The sequence below is a fragment of the Crocodylus porosus genome, unplaced genomic scaffold (assembly GCF_001723895.1).
Source record: "Crocodylus porosus isolate Cpor-Errol unplaced genomic scaffold, CroPor_comp1, whole genome shotgun sequence".
Classification (NCBI taxonomy): domain Eukaryota; kingdom Metazoa; phylum Chordata; order Crocodylia; family Crocodylidae; genus Crocodylus; species Crocodylus porosus.
In genome coordinates, this window is record NW_017728913.1 from 22,627,970 (window position 1) to 22,639,528 (window position 11,559).

At 42.8% G+C, this 11,559-nt stretch overlaps 1 long non-coding RNA gene across 1 annotated transcript in view; it reads right to left on the reverse strand.

Moving 5' to 3' along the window:
* LOC109309818 overlaps window positions 1-11,559 on the reverse strand; it is a 17,076-nt gene that overhangs the window by 5,043 nt on the left and 474 nt on the right. Inside the window, exon 2 of the long non-coding RNA XR_002101060.1 lies at window positions 715-722. This is a non-coding gene — a long non-coding RNA (uncharacterized LOC109309818). The remainder of the gene's footprint in view (window positions 1-714; window positions 723-11,559) is intronic.

Here is an 11,559-nt window from a genome sequence, read left to right on the forward strand (position 1 = left end):
GGGCACGGACTCTGAGATGAGCTAAAAGGCGCCGGCCAGGGTACAGATGGAGGGATAAGCCAGAGGGCATCCATGCGGCAGGAAGTAGGACAGACCTGAACAACACCGGATACATCTGCGAGGCTTGGGCTGCGGTATAAGGTGAGGACAGGAGCCGCAGATAGTGCCTAAGGCACCGAGGCCGAAAATAGGCAGCTTCCTGTTTGATTAAGATCTTTCAATCAATCAAAATAACAACAAGGCATGGCAGGATAGAAGGCAGGCGGTTGGCCCTGGATCGGTGTGGCAGGGCCACAAATAGACGGCCCCAGGGAGGCACCACTGTCACAGTCTCCTACTGATTATGGATTTTTCTGACATATATAAGTAAAATGTCCTGTAGAATTTGCTCAGTAGCAGAGAAGATAAAAATCCTACTTCTTCATATATCATTATAGCTACTGCCTGGTCACATTGTGATTTGGTGAGTAGGTCGTGGATCTGAAATACTGCATTTTTTAAGTTTACAATTTTCTCAGGTATAAACTAATCCTTTTCTCCTACACAATACCCAGCAGGTAGCTGGGATGCTGCAAGCCCTGCTGGGAGCAGCCTGGGCTCCAGCAGCTACCCAAAGCCAGGATAGCTGGTAGCAGCCACAGAGCCTGGGCTGGGGGGCAGGGGCTTTGGGTGGGTGGCACAGGGTAGCATTCTGGTTTGCTGCCATGCCAGCACTTTGGCACCTTCCGAGGTAGGCATTGTGGTGTTTTTTGGCACTCCAGCCAAAAAATGTTGCCTACCCCAATATAGTACTTTTCAGTTCTCATTAAAATAAATGGGTGGGTCCAACAACCTTGCATGTACAGTATGCAGTGCTGCAGACCCATCTGTGGTGCTATACACTGCATGTGCTGCACATGCATGTATTCCCCATATTGTCAATTTGCAGCTCAGGAGTGCAATACCAGGAGATCCCCATGTCAAAAAGAAAAAAATGCCTGAAAAAAGTGGGGCAGCTCATGTGGCAGCAGCAGGTCCCACCCAAAACCAGAGCTTGGCCAGCTGGAGCCACACTCCAGCTGCCAGCCAGGCTCCCTGCTGCTGGATTATTGGAGTCCCCCTAGAACTCCAGGTAAGGCCTCAGCCTCCCCTACCCCACCCAGGGTAATTTGCCATGTGCCAGTGCACACATGCACAGGCATTCCTCAGGGACAAATACCAGGAGCACATATTGTGCTGCTGCTATTTGTCCCCGGGGAAAAGCACGTGTATGCTCATCTAGATACACCCAATAAGTGTTTTTCAGAGTAATATGTATTCTGTGCTTATGCTGAAGCATATATTAGATAAAAAGCATTTCTGCATACAGGTAATAATGCCATCTTAGTCACCTCTCATCCACGCACACAAGATGTAGCAACAGATCCATGGAAACAGTAAAGAAGAAAACTTGCAGAGAGACACAAAAATAAATAAATAAATAAGGGGTTCTAAGTATTGTACTGAAGATTCGACAGAATTCTGTTTTCTTTCATACTCTTAAATGGCAGTTTTCTAGCCACTTACCTCATATTGTTGACTCTGCATCTACAGTGTGGTTTCATAAACATGCATGTGTGGACTGAATGTGCTCAGTTACATATGTACCGACTGGGCACGTATCTGCATAAATCTGGGGGAAGGGACAGCAAATACATTTTCACTAGACAAAATATTTAACAATGAGCCAGACCTGAGTGGGCAGGAAATTAAGTAGTTTACAATGCAGTATAGGCTTAACTATTTAACTAAATATTACCACATTATATACCCATCCCTCCATTATGCAATGATTAATAGAAAAAAGTATCAAAGTAATTGTAGCAGGCTTACTTTTTTGGAGCTTGCATTGAGTCCCAGGATCAAGGGTCTGCTGTTTGATTGGTGGAACCCGCCCACCAAACCAGAGGCGGCACAAGGGAAGCAATGCCCCACCCTTTTCTGAATGGAAGGGGCAAGGAGCAGTTGGACCTGAATTGGAATTGCACCAGTCAGGTCCAGAGAACTTTGGGGGTGAAGCTCCTAAAGAGTATAAAAGGGGAGTGTACTCAGCAGGCTGGGGAGAGACTATGAGGGACAGCAAGGAGAGAGGAGATCCAGAAATGGTCATCCTCAAGACCCTGCTTGAGCTTCAGCAGTGCATAAATCAGCACATGGGAATCAGGCTCTAGGAGCCACTTGTGGAGGCTTGAGCCTGCGAAACCAGCAAGCGATGGGCAGTCAGTGTGCAGATTAGCACAAGGAGAGCTGGCCCTGGGAGGGACTCGCAGCTGCTCAGGCCTCTCCCATTACACAGGTCAGTGCATAGGGAACTGCCTTGGAAGCAACTCCAAGATGCTCAAGTTAGCCCTGGCCCTGAGCCCAGTTACCCGAGTCCTGCAGTGCAGCTCCACTTTTAACTAAAAGAGCCCTGGTGCCCAGAGCAGGGCCCAGGAAAGGGGAGAACCCCTGATGTAAGACTGGGGATGGAGCCTGCAAGGGCTTGGCTCCCACGAGAGAGAGAACCCTGGGTGCTCAGTGCAGAGTGCCAGGCTGTCAAGGAGAGCAGAGGGCACCGCTGAGGAGAGGCTCTTGTGGGATCGGCCACCAGGAGATGAGCCTTGACTTCTCCAAAGAGGAAGCATGAGTTACTGGGGAAGTGGGCCCAGCAGGGATATGGGTGAGGAGGGTCTGCCACCTCCACCCTCCATTGTGGGAGGGGCATGTCCACATCCCAGGGCCCTAAAGGGGAGAGGCTTCAGTGAAACCCCTCAGGTAGGTGCTGAGTGCACTCCCTATTTTGAGGTTAAGGGCTATATAGCCTGAGGTAGTCTTTAAGAGGTTTTATACAGTTTATGTGTTTTAATGTCTCAATGTGTATACTGGTATTGGTATTCATGAAGGTTTATAGAAATATTATTGTTAATTTACTTGGGTTATATAGGTTAATATCCCTATGTGTTAATTGTGTTTTACAAGTTGTAAGTTATTTGGTTCATATTTGGTATTACATGTGAATTGTGGAACATTATAGATTATATTTATTATATGTTAAGCCTTGTAAATATTCTATGTTTTATATTAAGCATCTGTATTTATTCTTGTAATAAATTGTACATAGTTAAGTATTTGGTTTTGGCCTAGCTCTATAAAGAAGGAAGGAAGCTGCTCTAGTAGCTGACCCCTTCCTCAGCACCCTGCCTGGCCAGCACCAACGTCATCAGAGAACAGGGCACACCCCTGGGCGTACCCAGGCTATATAATAAAGACATCTACTAAAAAAGTCTAAGGAGTCAGACTCTGACCTGTATTTACCATTGTTAATTTTAAAAGAAGAACCAATGAAGAATGGGTTGTTACCTCCTAGCATTTCAGGCTTTAGGAAAAAAAATGGTTAGAAATGAATGCCAGAATTGGTGGTAACTTTCAGAAGAATGAGACAGATGAGGTGAAGCAAAGAAATCAATATTATTTGGGGATTTGGAAACTGTCACCATGTCATAAAAATATCCGATCATTTTCTTATGATGGGAGGCAATGTTCCCAAATAGCAACGATGTACTGAGAGGTTGATTATATAAGGTTGTCATCACAGATGCACACATACTACAGAGTAATAAGCTAAACTAAAATCTTCTGCAGACTTCAGAAAAGAGGAAGCTGAAAGGCACTAAGCCCATTATTTTGCTTGTAAAGATCTGAGACAGACGACAACCACAGCAGGTTGACATGGTGGGCCCCCAGCACATGGTACAATCAAAATAAGTGGACTTACAATTTCCTAAAAGCAGTTACTGCTGATGCTCTAGAAGATCCCCAAAAGCCCAAACAACACTGTTAGTTTAGCCATTAGATCAGTTAAAAGTATTTGTAACAGCATGTTAAAGTACTGTTGATTTTTAAAGTTTTTTAAATATAATTTTTTCTAAAAGTTTTGGCAGATGTGTTTGGGGGAACTGTGTTTTTAAGGACTGAGCTTCCTAAAGACAAAATCTGGCATGGCACTGTGAAGTTTTTACAGGTGTTGTGCGGATCTCAAGATCCCAGCCTGGCACATTTTGAAATGCTAAGTATTTTAAAGTATTCTTGCACTCTGAAACATTTGAAAATAAGTGGGTACAATTAAGGCCCACTCTGCCAATTTCTAGGAGAGTGAAACCACAGTCTCTTATCATCTGTTCAGGATATGCTGCTCATAGGGAAATGGGGAGGAGAGTGTAAAGTAGTATAGCAGAGTGTAGTGTAGTATAATATATGGGAGGCTCCTAAGGGAACAATAGCTGAATGCACTGGGCCTTTAAAAAGTCATCTTTCTGTAAACTGCCTTTTGGGTCAATTTGCTATTACATTGGCCAAAACATCCAACTCTACTTGGTTCCATGTACAGGATTTTTAAGGCTTTTCTTTTTCTGGAACCCTTCAAAATATTATTATGATCTTGCAAATGCTTGTGTCTGATGGTTAACTTTATGCACATGAACACTTTTATGGTTTTGTGCAGGCTATTCAAATGTAGTTTCTTATATAACTAAGTGTTGGTAGAATCAATGGGTTAATGTGAAATTCTCTCCCAGAAGGAGCCTTATCCTTTTTACTTTGAGGAAGACTAGTAATGTCTATAAGAACAGAATCAGAACCTAGCTAGATATCCCAGCTCTACCTGGTATCTCTCTGATAAGTAAGGTACTAATTAGGCCAAATGCCAAAACCACAGAGCCTATCAGATTAATGTAAACATATAGAAATACTCAAACACTCAACATCATTATCTTAGAAGTTACTAAATGAAAGCAAGTTATCTTTTCTCCATTATGGAGAAACCTGAATGTCCCATGATTTCCTCCTACTTGCTATCTACTCTCCCAGCCCTTCCCCAGTCTTACAGACTCATGCTACTCATGGGGCACATCTACACATGCACTTAATGCAACTGAATAAACTCTGGTGTGATTTAAGCCAGAGTAAACTGATCCAGATATCACCATCTACACATGTGTTTAAGCACAGTAATCTACTCCACCATTGGATAGTATTTGTGTCAAATGGTACAGTAAATTAGTCTACACCCACCTCATTGCTACACATGTGTAGATGGCAATGCTTTATTGCATAGCAAATTAGTCTACTGTGCAGTAAAGCTCACATGTACATGTGTCTAGGGTTGCCATCTCAAGTTTTTTTTTACTGATAATCTGCAAACTTTTTACTGATAGAGAAACTTGTTTACTGATGTGTTTTTAACATGGGTATAAAAATGTATTGGGTTGCCAGTCTTGTGTGACTACAGCTATGGTTCTCAATCTTTTTAGGCTCAAGGTACCCCATCATGATTTTTCTGAATGTCATGGCACCCTAATTGAGAACCACTGGCCTAAAACTGCAAGCATTTGACCTGGATATGATGTCTGTAGGACTTAATCTTGTATCCATTTGTTGTCACAGACACAGATAAGGAAAAACTAAAAATTATTGGCAGGGCTGATATCAATCAAAAAGAAACATCCTTTATGCCTACTCAAGAAGTAATCCAGACACCTAGACAGTTATTTATGTGCTTGGGTGTAAGCGAGTGGTTGAACTGAGCATAGAAGAAAGTGGCTGTGGGCTATTCTTACCTGCAGCAGCATGGGCTCACCCAGAGTCTGCAAGCCCTCACCCTCACTCACCCTCTGCTGAGCTAACCCTGTCACAGCTGCCACTGATCTGCCCATAGACCAGGGCTGTAAAAGCCTTACTTTGGCTGTGAAAGAGATAACAAATTTGTAGTGGCTGCCATACAGCAGCAGGGATGGGGAGAGAGAGATTAGATTACAAGGGGAATTCTGGCTCTGGTCTGTGCTGCCAGCAGGCAGTGCAAAAGGCTATGACTAGAGCATGGGCTGTTACCACAGCCCTTCCTGGCTGAACCCTAAATGCTTCTCCCAGAAGCAGATGAGGGTGGGGTGGTCTCCTCTGCCTGGTGTACCTCTTTTTCTAGGAGGCAGTTGTGGGATTAGACCAGGAAGAGCTATAACAAGAGTGCATGCTCCAGATATACCTGCTTCCCAGTCTGCCTCCACAGGAGACATATGGGGCATTTAAATTTGGCCATGGCAGCACTCATGTCACAGAACCTCTGGAATGGACTTACGACATGTTTGTTGAGAAGCATTGTTTTACACCCTTCTGCCCTCACCACCCCACATCCTGATACTCCTATATGCATTCCACACTGTGCTGCTCCCCCTACCAATTCTCCCAGCCTTATATCCACCAGCCCCACTCCTCCATCTAGGCATGGACCCCCAGTGAAGGACTACTGTTTCCCTGCCTGTGAAGGAGCAGTATTACGAGCAAAGGGAATGCAAAAGCAGCAAGAGCACATGGCTTGGGAGGGGAGTGCAAAGAGTTAGGGAGAATACCAGGAGCCATAAAACCCTGAAAAGGGTGCCCTTCCATTGCTGAGCCCCTGCTCGGACATCAGGAGGTGCTGTTGTGTTCTAACTATGCTTCAACAGTGCCTCCAGCTTTCTTCTGATTGTGGAGCTTGATGGATACTCCAGTGGCTTCCTGCTTTTACATATGGCAATAACTTTCTTACAGATTTTTACAGACAGGCATTTTTAGGCCTGATTTTTAAGGAGCCTCTGTAAATTTATGGGCAGTTGGCAACCATGGCACCACTTCTTCCATCATGTTTTGTTTTCCTTCTTGCCATTCTTCCTTCCATTCTTACTTTTTTCTCTTGAATTTCACTGTTTTCTTTCTTTGCAACTTCTCCAATCTCTTTCCTTTCTTTTCTTCCTTTACTGATCCCCATTAGTCTTACCCACCCTTTATCAGTGTTCATTTTCCTTCCTGTTTACACAAAGTACTATCTCAGTTCTGTTTATGATTTTTTGTTTTATTAAAACAACACTAACTTGAATGATGGAACTTTTGGTTTTAATTGTTGCAACCAAGGAGACAAATTAATTGCCTGACTCATCCTGGCTAAAGGACATACATGCTATGACATAAAAACTCTCTGGACAGAGAATTTAGTGCAATTGTATCCCTTACTAATAATTTAGGATGTATTAAGCATGTCAATATATGGAAGTAAAGTTGTTGATCTGGTTAAGCAAAGTTTATTCTAGCTCCAGTTACAACAATGGCCTTATTCGCTAAACAAAAAATAGAACACATTACATGAAGATTCATAAGCAGGGATCCTGGCTTTCTTTGAATTAAAAAATCACCAATTCAGTTTAAAAAAAGTAACCCAAAATCCACATTTTTCTGTGATTAAAATGAAACACCACACATGCACATATATGTATATGGATATGTATATGTGTATGTATTAGTGGTGTTTCATTTTAATCATAGAAATATGTGTTTTTGTGTTCCTTCTTTTGAACCAAAAATTGGGGATTTTTTTTAAATCAGAGAAAACCAGGATCCCTGTTCATAAGTCTCTCGCTGAGTCACCTGACCCTCTACTTCTGGGGTGGGCAGCCATTTTATTTAAGGCCCCTTTGCTGTTGTAAGTCTGCATTGTATTGTCTGCTCAAAGGGCTGAGGCTGGCCAGCTGAGCCTGGGCTCTCTACACGCCCCCCTCAGTAATAGGGCAGGGGCCCTGTTACGTCCTGCCAATAGTACAAAAGGGGATTGCCAAAATAATTAAATAAGGTATTATAAGGAAAAAATACAGTGTATGGTTTGGTGTATTCCCATTTTATGATGAAGGAAGAAACCTGTCCAGAAAACTGAGAAGAATTCTGCCTCACCATAACACATACAATACAAACCAGGACTCGTGCTTTCTTGCCAGCCAGTAATACAAGCACTCTAACAGAGCTCATCATTCCTTCTGACAATATAAGGAATTTGATAATTGACTTATTTCTCCCATCACAAAATTACACTTAGACATTATAGGCATTTATATACTTGCTCCGGGAGGCAAGGGTGGGGGGATGCTTTAATTAATAAAGTGCCCAGAGCATCACATGTATCAGTGTCCCTGCACTGAAAAATGGTGGTGGGGGCACTCTAAAGCTCATCAAATGGGCATAAGTTAAAGTGACCCCACCACCATTTTCAGAACGGGGATACATGTGACAGTGGAGTCTACTGGAGCATGGTAATTAATCAAGTCTGCTCCAGGGTACTGTAATTACAGCGTATCTGAGCAGCCTAGTTGCATGTGTATAGGAGCCCCACAATGCCAAGTAAAACTCACAAATAAATCTTTAATTCCTATGGCTGACCTCATACAACAACAAATCCAGGACATAGACTAGGTGCGAGAAGAAGTATGGACACCTTGGTGCGCCATTCCAAAAAGATGTCACCTTGCATCCACTATTCAGAACGTTAAGTGTGGTATGCATGGTAATACAAAAAGTAACTGTAATTGTGTTAATTGGGATGTGCTGCTATCTGCATCACAAATAGCAGAATGTTAAACTGTGAAACCAGGTTAGAAAGGGATTAGCTTTAGCTATAAACAAGGCTATCGTAACCAATGATACCCACTTTGTTAAATATTAATGCTTATTTGCCAACTAATGTTACTGTATTATGCTTTGTATAACATAACTTCATGAGTTCTACTCAATCAGGTTATGTATGGATGAAGTTTTCTCCCTCCTCTGAAGGCATAAACCATGCCAAAACCAGTAAGGCTAGCAGAGATCTGGGAATGGATGCCATCTACTGCTAGTGGACTGTTGCACTAGAACTGTGGGACTTCAGTGAATACGTGCAGTCATTCTGGAAAATTCAAGACAGGACTAAAATTAGTATTGTCTCCTGTTCCGGTGAAGTGTTTAATGTGGATCTGCTTTGATACCAGAGGAGCCTAAATTTGGAGTTTGTCTGAAAAGACTATGAACCAGGGGAAACAGATATAGAAATTAGCAGAGACTGGAATGCCACCTGAGATGTATGAAGACACAACTGAGGAAACAATACAATACAAAGAGGGAAACATAGGCCCCACTGAAACATTGATTAATATATACAGCTTATACAAAGGCTTTGCTAAACTACTGGCCAAAGTAGGCCTGACCAGTGAACCTGACTGATGCATGAGCTCTTCACATAAGCAAAATTTGACATGTAGGCCAGATGGGCACTCCTGCCAGAAGATGGGAGGAGAAGATGGTTGTACAAGGTGTAGGAGAGTCCAGGGCCTGTCTGATAAGACTAGAACAGAAACTTGCAGGTCAGGCTATGAAACAAGCCCGTGATACAGGACAGTTTGAGACATTTAAGATACAGATGGAATGCAATATGTAATTTGTTTTGATCATTGTATGAAAGGATGGTTGGAAAGTATGAGAACTTTGTAGCAGCGTAGGAGAGTCTGTGTGGTGTTGTGCTGACTACTTTGTCATAGGTAAAAATGCCTTAGTTCATGGTCTGATGTACTTGTTAGACCAAAACATTTTAGAGTTCTGCCTGTAGACAATAAATCTAACTGAAACTTTGCCACCAAACTGAGCCTGTGGTTGTTCTGTAAGACAAGACTGGTGTTGGGATCTCCTGGTTGAAACTTTGGGCAGCACTGCAGTTCCTGAGACTTCAACACTAACAACACATCAATAACACCCAACAAGGACAAATAGCGATGACAATGCTGATAACACCCAACTGTAGTTTCCTATTATACCAATCTTCCTTCCTGTGGAGGTGAAAACTATGAGCTTTATATTATAACATATGATTTTGTTTGGTCCAAAGAAAAGAAGAAAAGCAGGAGAAAGGAAGCACAGATTTTAGTTGGAAAGTGAAAGACAGGGTCTAAAAATACCCAGAAACAGAGTGTTGCAGCCACAGTCATACCTGTTTCTTGGCCTGCTTGGTAGCTGTTTCTGTAACTTTGAAAGAAGTTTTCCTTGAGGACAATCTCAAATTCTGAAGGACCCTGGAAGATGAGCATAGGGAATTAGTAGGGAAACTGTACTCATAAATGTAGCAGTTAGGACCCAGACCAACACCCAGACCAAGTCTCCTATAGAGAGCCCATCTAATTTTCCTTTTGTATCTCACTTTAAGAGCCCATCCAGTACACTATCCTGATTAATTTGCCCAGAATTAACTGGGGCATTTGGTTCGTTAGTGGTGTTTCCACCTTAATTTCTTTTGTAACTGAATCATACCACCAAGGCTCAGTAGTTTCAGCTTTAAATTGTGTAGGAGCCATGGGGGTTGATTTCTGATTACTCTTCCCCTCCCTAGGCTATGTCAGTCACAATCATAATAATTTTCTCTGTAACACAGATCGAGGTCATATTCCTCATTTACTAAGGAAGTGACAGCAGCCATTATTCCCCATTGGCTTTGAGCTGCTCTTTTAACGGTCTGATTTTCACTTCAGAGTCTGTGATTCTCCCACTATCCTGCACTTGTTCAGCTACCTAGAGTGTGGCCTTAATAGCTGCCTCACTGTCTCAGTTTTACGCTTTCTGGCTTGCACTTAGATTAGCTACCTCCGACTGCCCATAATTTACTTGTCAGTCAGCAGCTTGGAGACCTAATTCCTTCTGCTAAAGCCTTGCGTTTCAGGTTTAATACTCATGCTTATAATTGTGCACATGCCTCCTCTTTGACTCTTAACTATGCTATAATATTTTTAACCTCCTTATTTAGGGCTTGTACTTTTTCAGATGTCTCATTGCGAACATGTATAATCCCAGAAGAAGAAAGAAATTCTTTCTCCCTGTGTTTCTCATTTTAATTCACCCATCCCTTTCCTTATAGAAGTTCCTCCAGGATTCTGGGATGTCAAATGTCTAAACTGTTTCCCTGTTATTTATAAAGTCTTGTTTGAAATGGTTTTTTGTTCTCTCTTTAGCAGGGCCTTTTGGCCCTCTTTTCCCTGTAGGGCCAAATCCTAAGGTCTCATCTGCACTTCACCACAGAAAGTGGCAGGGAAGTGCAAACAACTTTGTACTATGTCCATCTACCCATGTTATTAGCTCAGAGCAATAAACTCCAGTGCATATTGTGCCAGAGTTTATTGCTCCTGGGCACTGCATTTGAACATGCACCTAGGACTGCAACACACTGAGCTGGTTTGGAGCAGCCCCGGCCTGGCAGACAGACCTCTCCTATCCTCCCCTCCCTCCGGATCCCCTGCCAACTGGGGCTGCTCTGACCTGATTCAACATGCTGCGGGTAGGCTTGATGGAGCACAAGGATGCTCCAATTCAGGGCTAGCCAGCAGGCAGCCCCTGAACTGATGCACCCTTGTACCCCAGCTAGTCAGATCAGTGTCTACATGTGCATTGCTGAGCACTAAAGAGCTTCACCATAGGATAATACTTGTATTTACAAGTACTAACCTGAGGCAGAGTTAATTAGCTTCCTGAGGCCTAATAGGGCTACTTGTGTAGACATTGAGACTTTACTGCAGAGCTAATTAGGCAGCTTTGCAGTAAATGTCTCAGGTAGATGCATCCACCATGTAGCAGCTGCCTGCCAAGAGTGTCACATATGTTATATGCAGGGATCCTGGTTTTCTCTGATAAAAAATCCCAACTTTTTTATTTAAATAGTAGCCCAAAATCCACATTTTTCCATAATTAAAA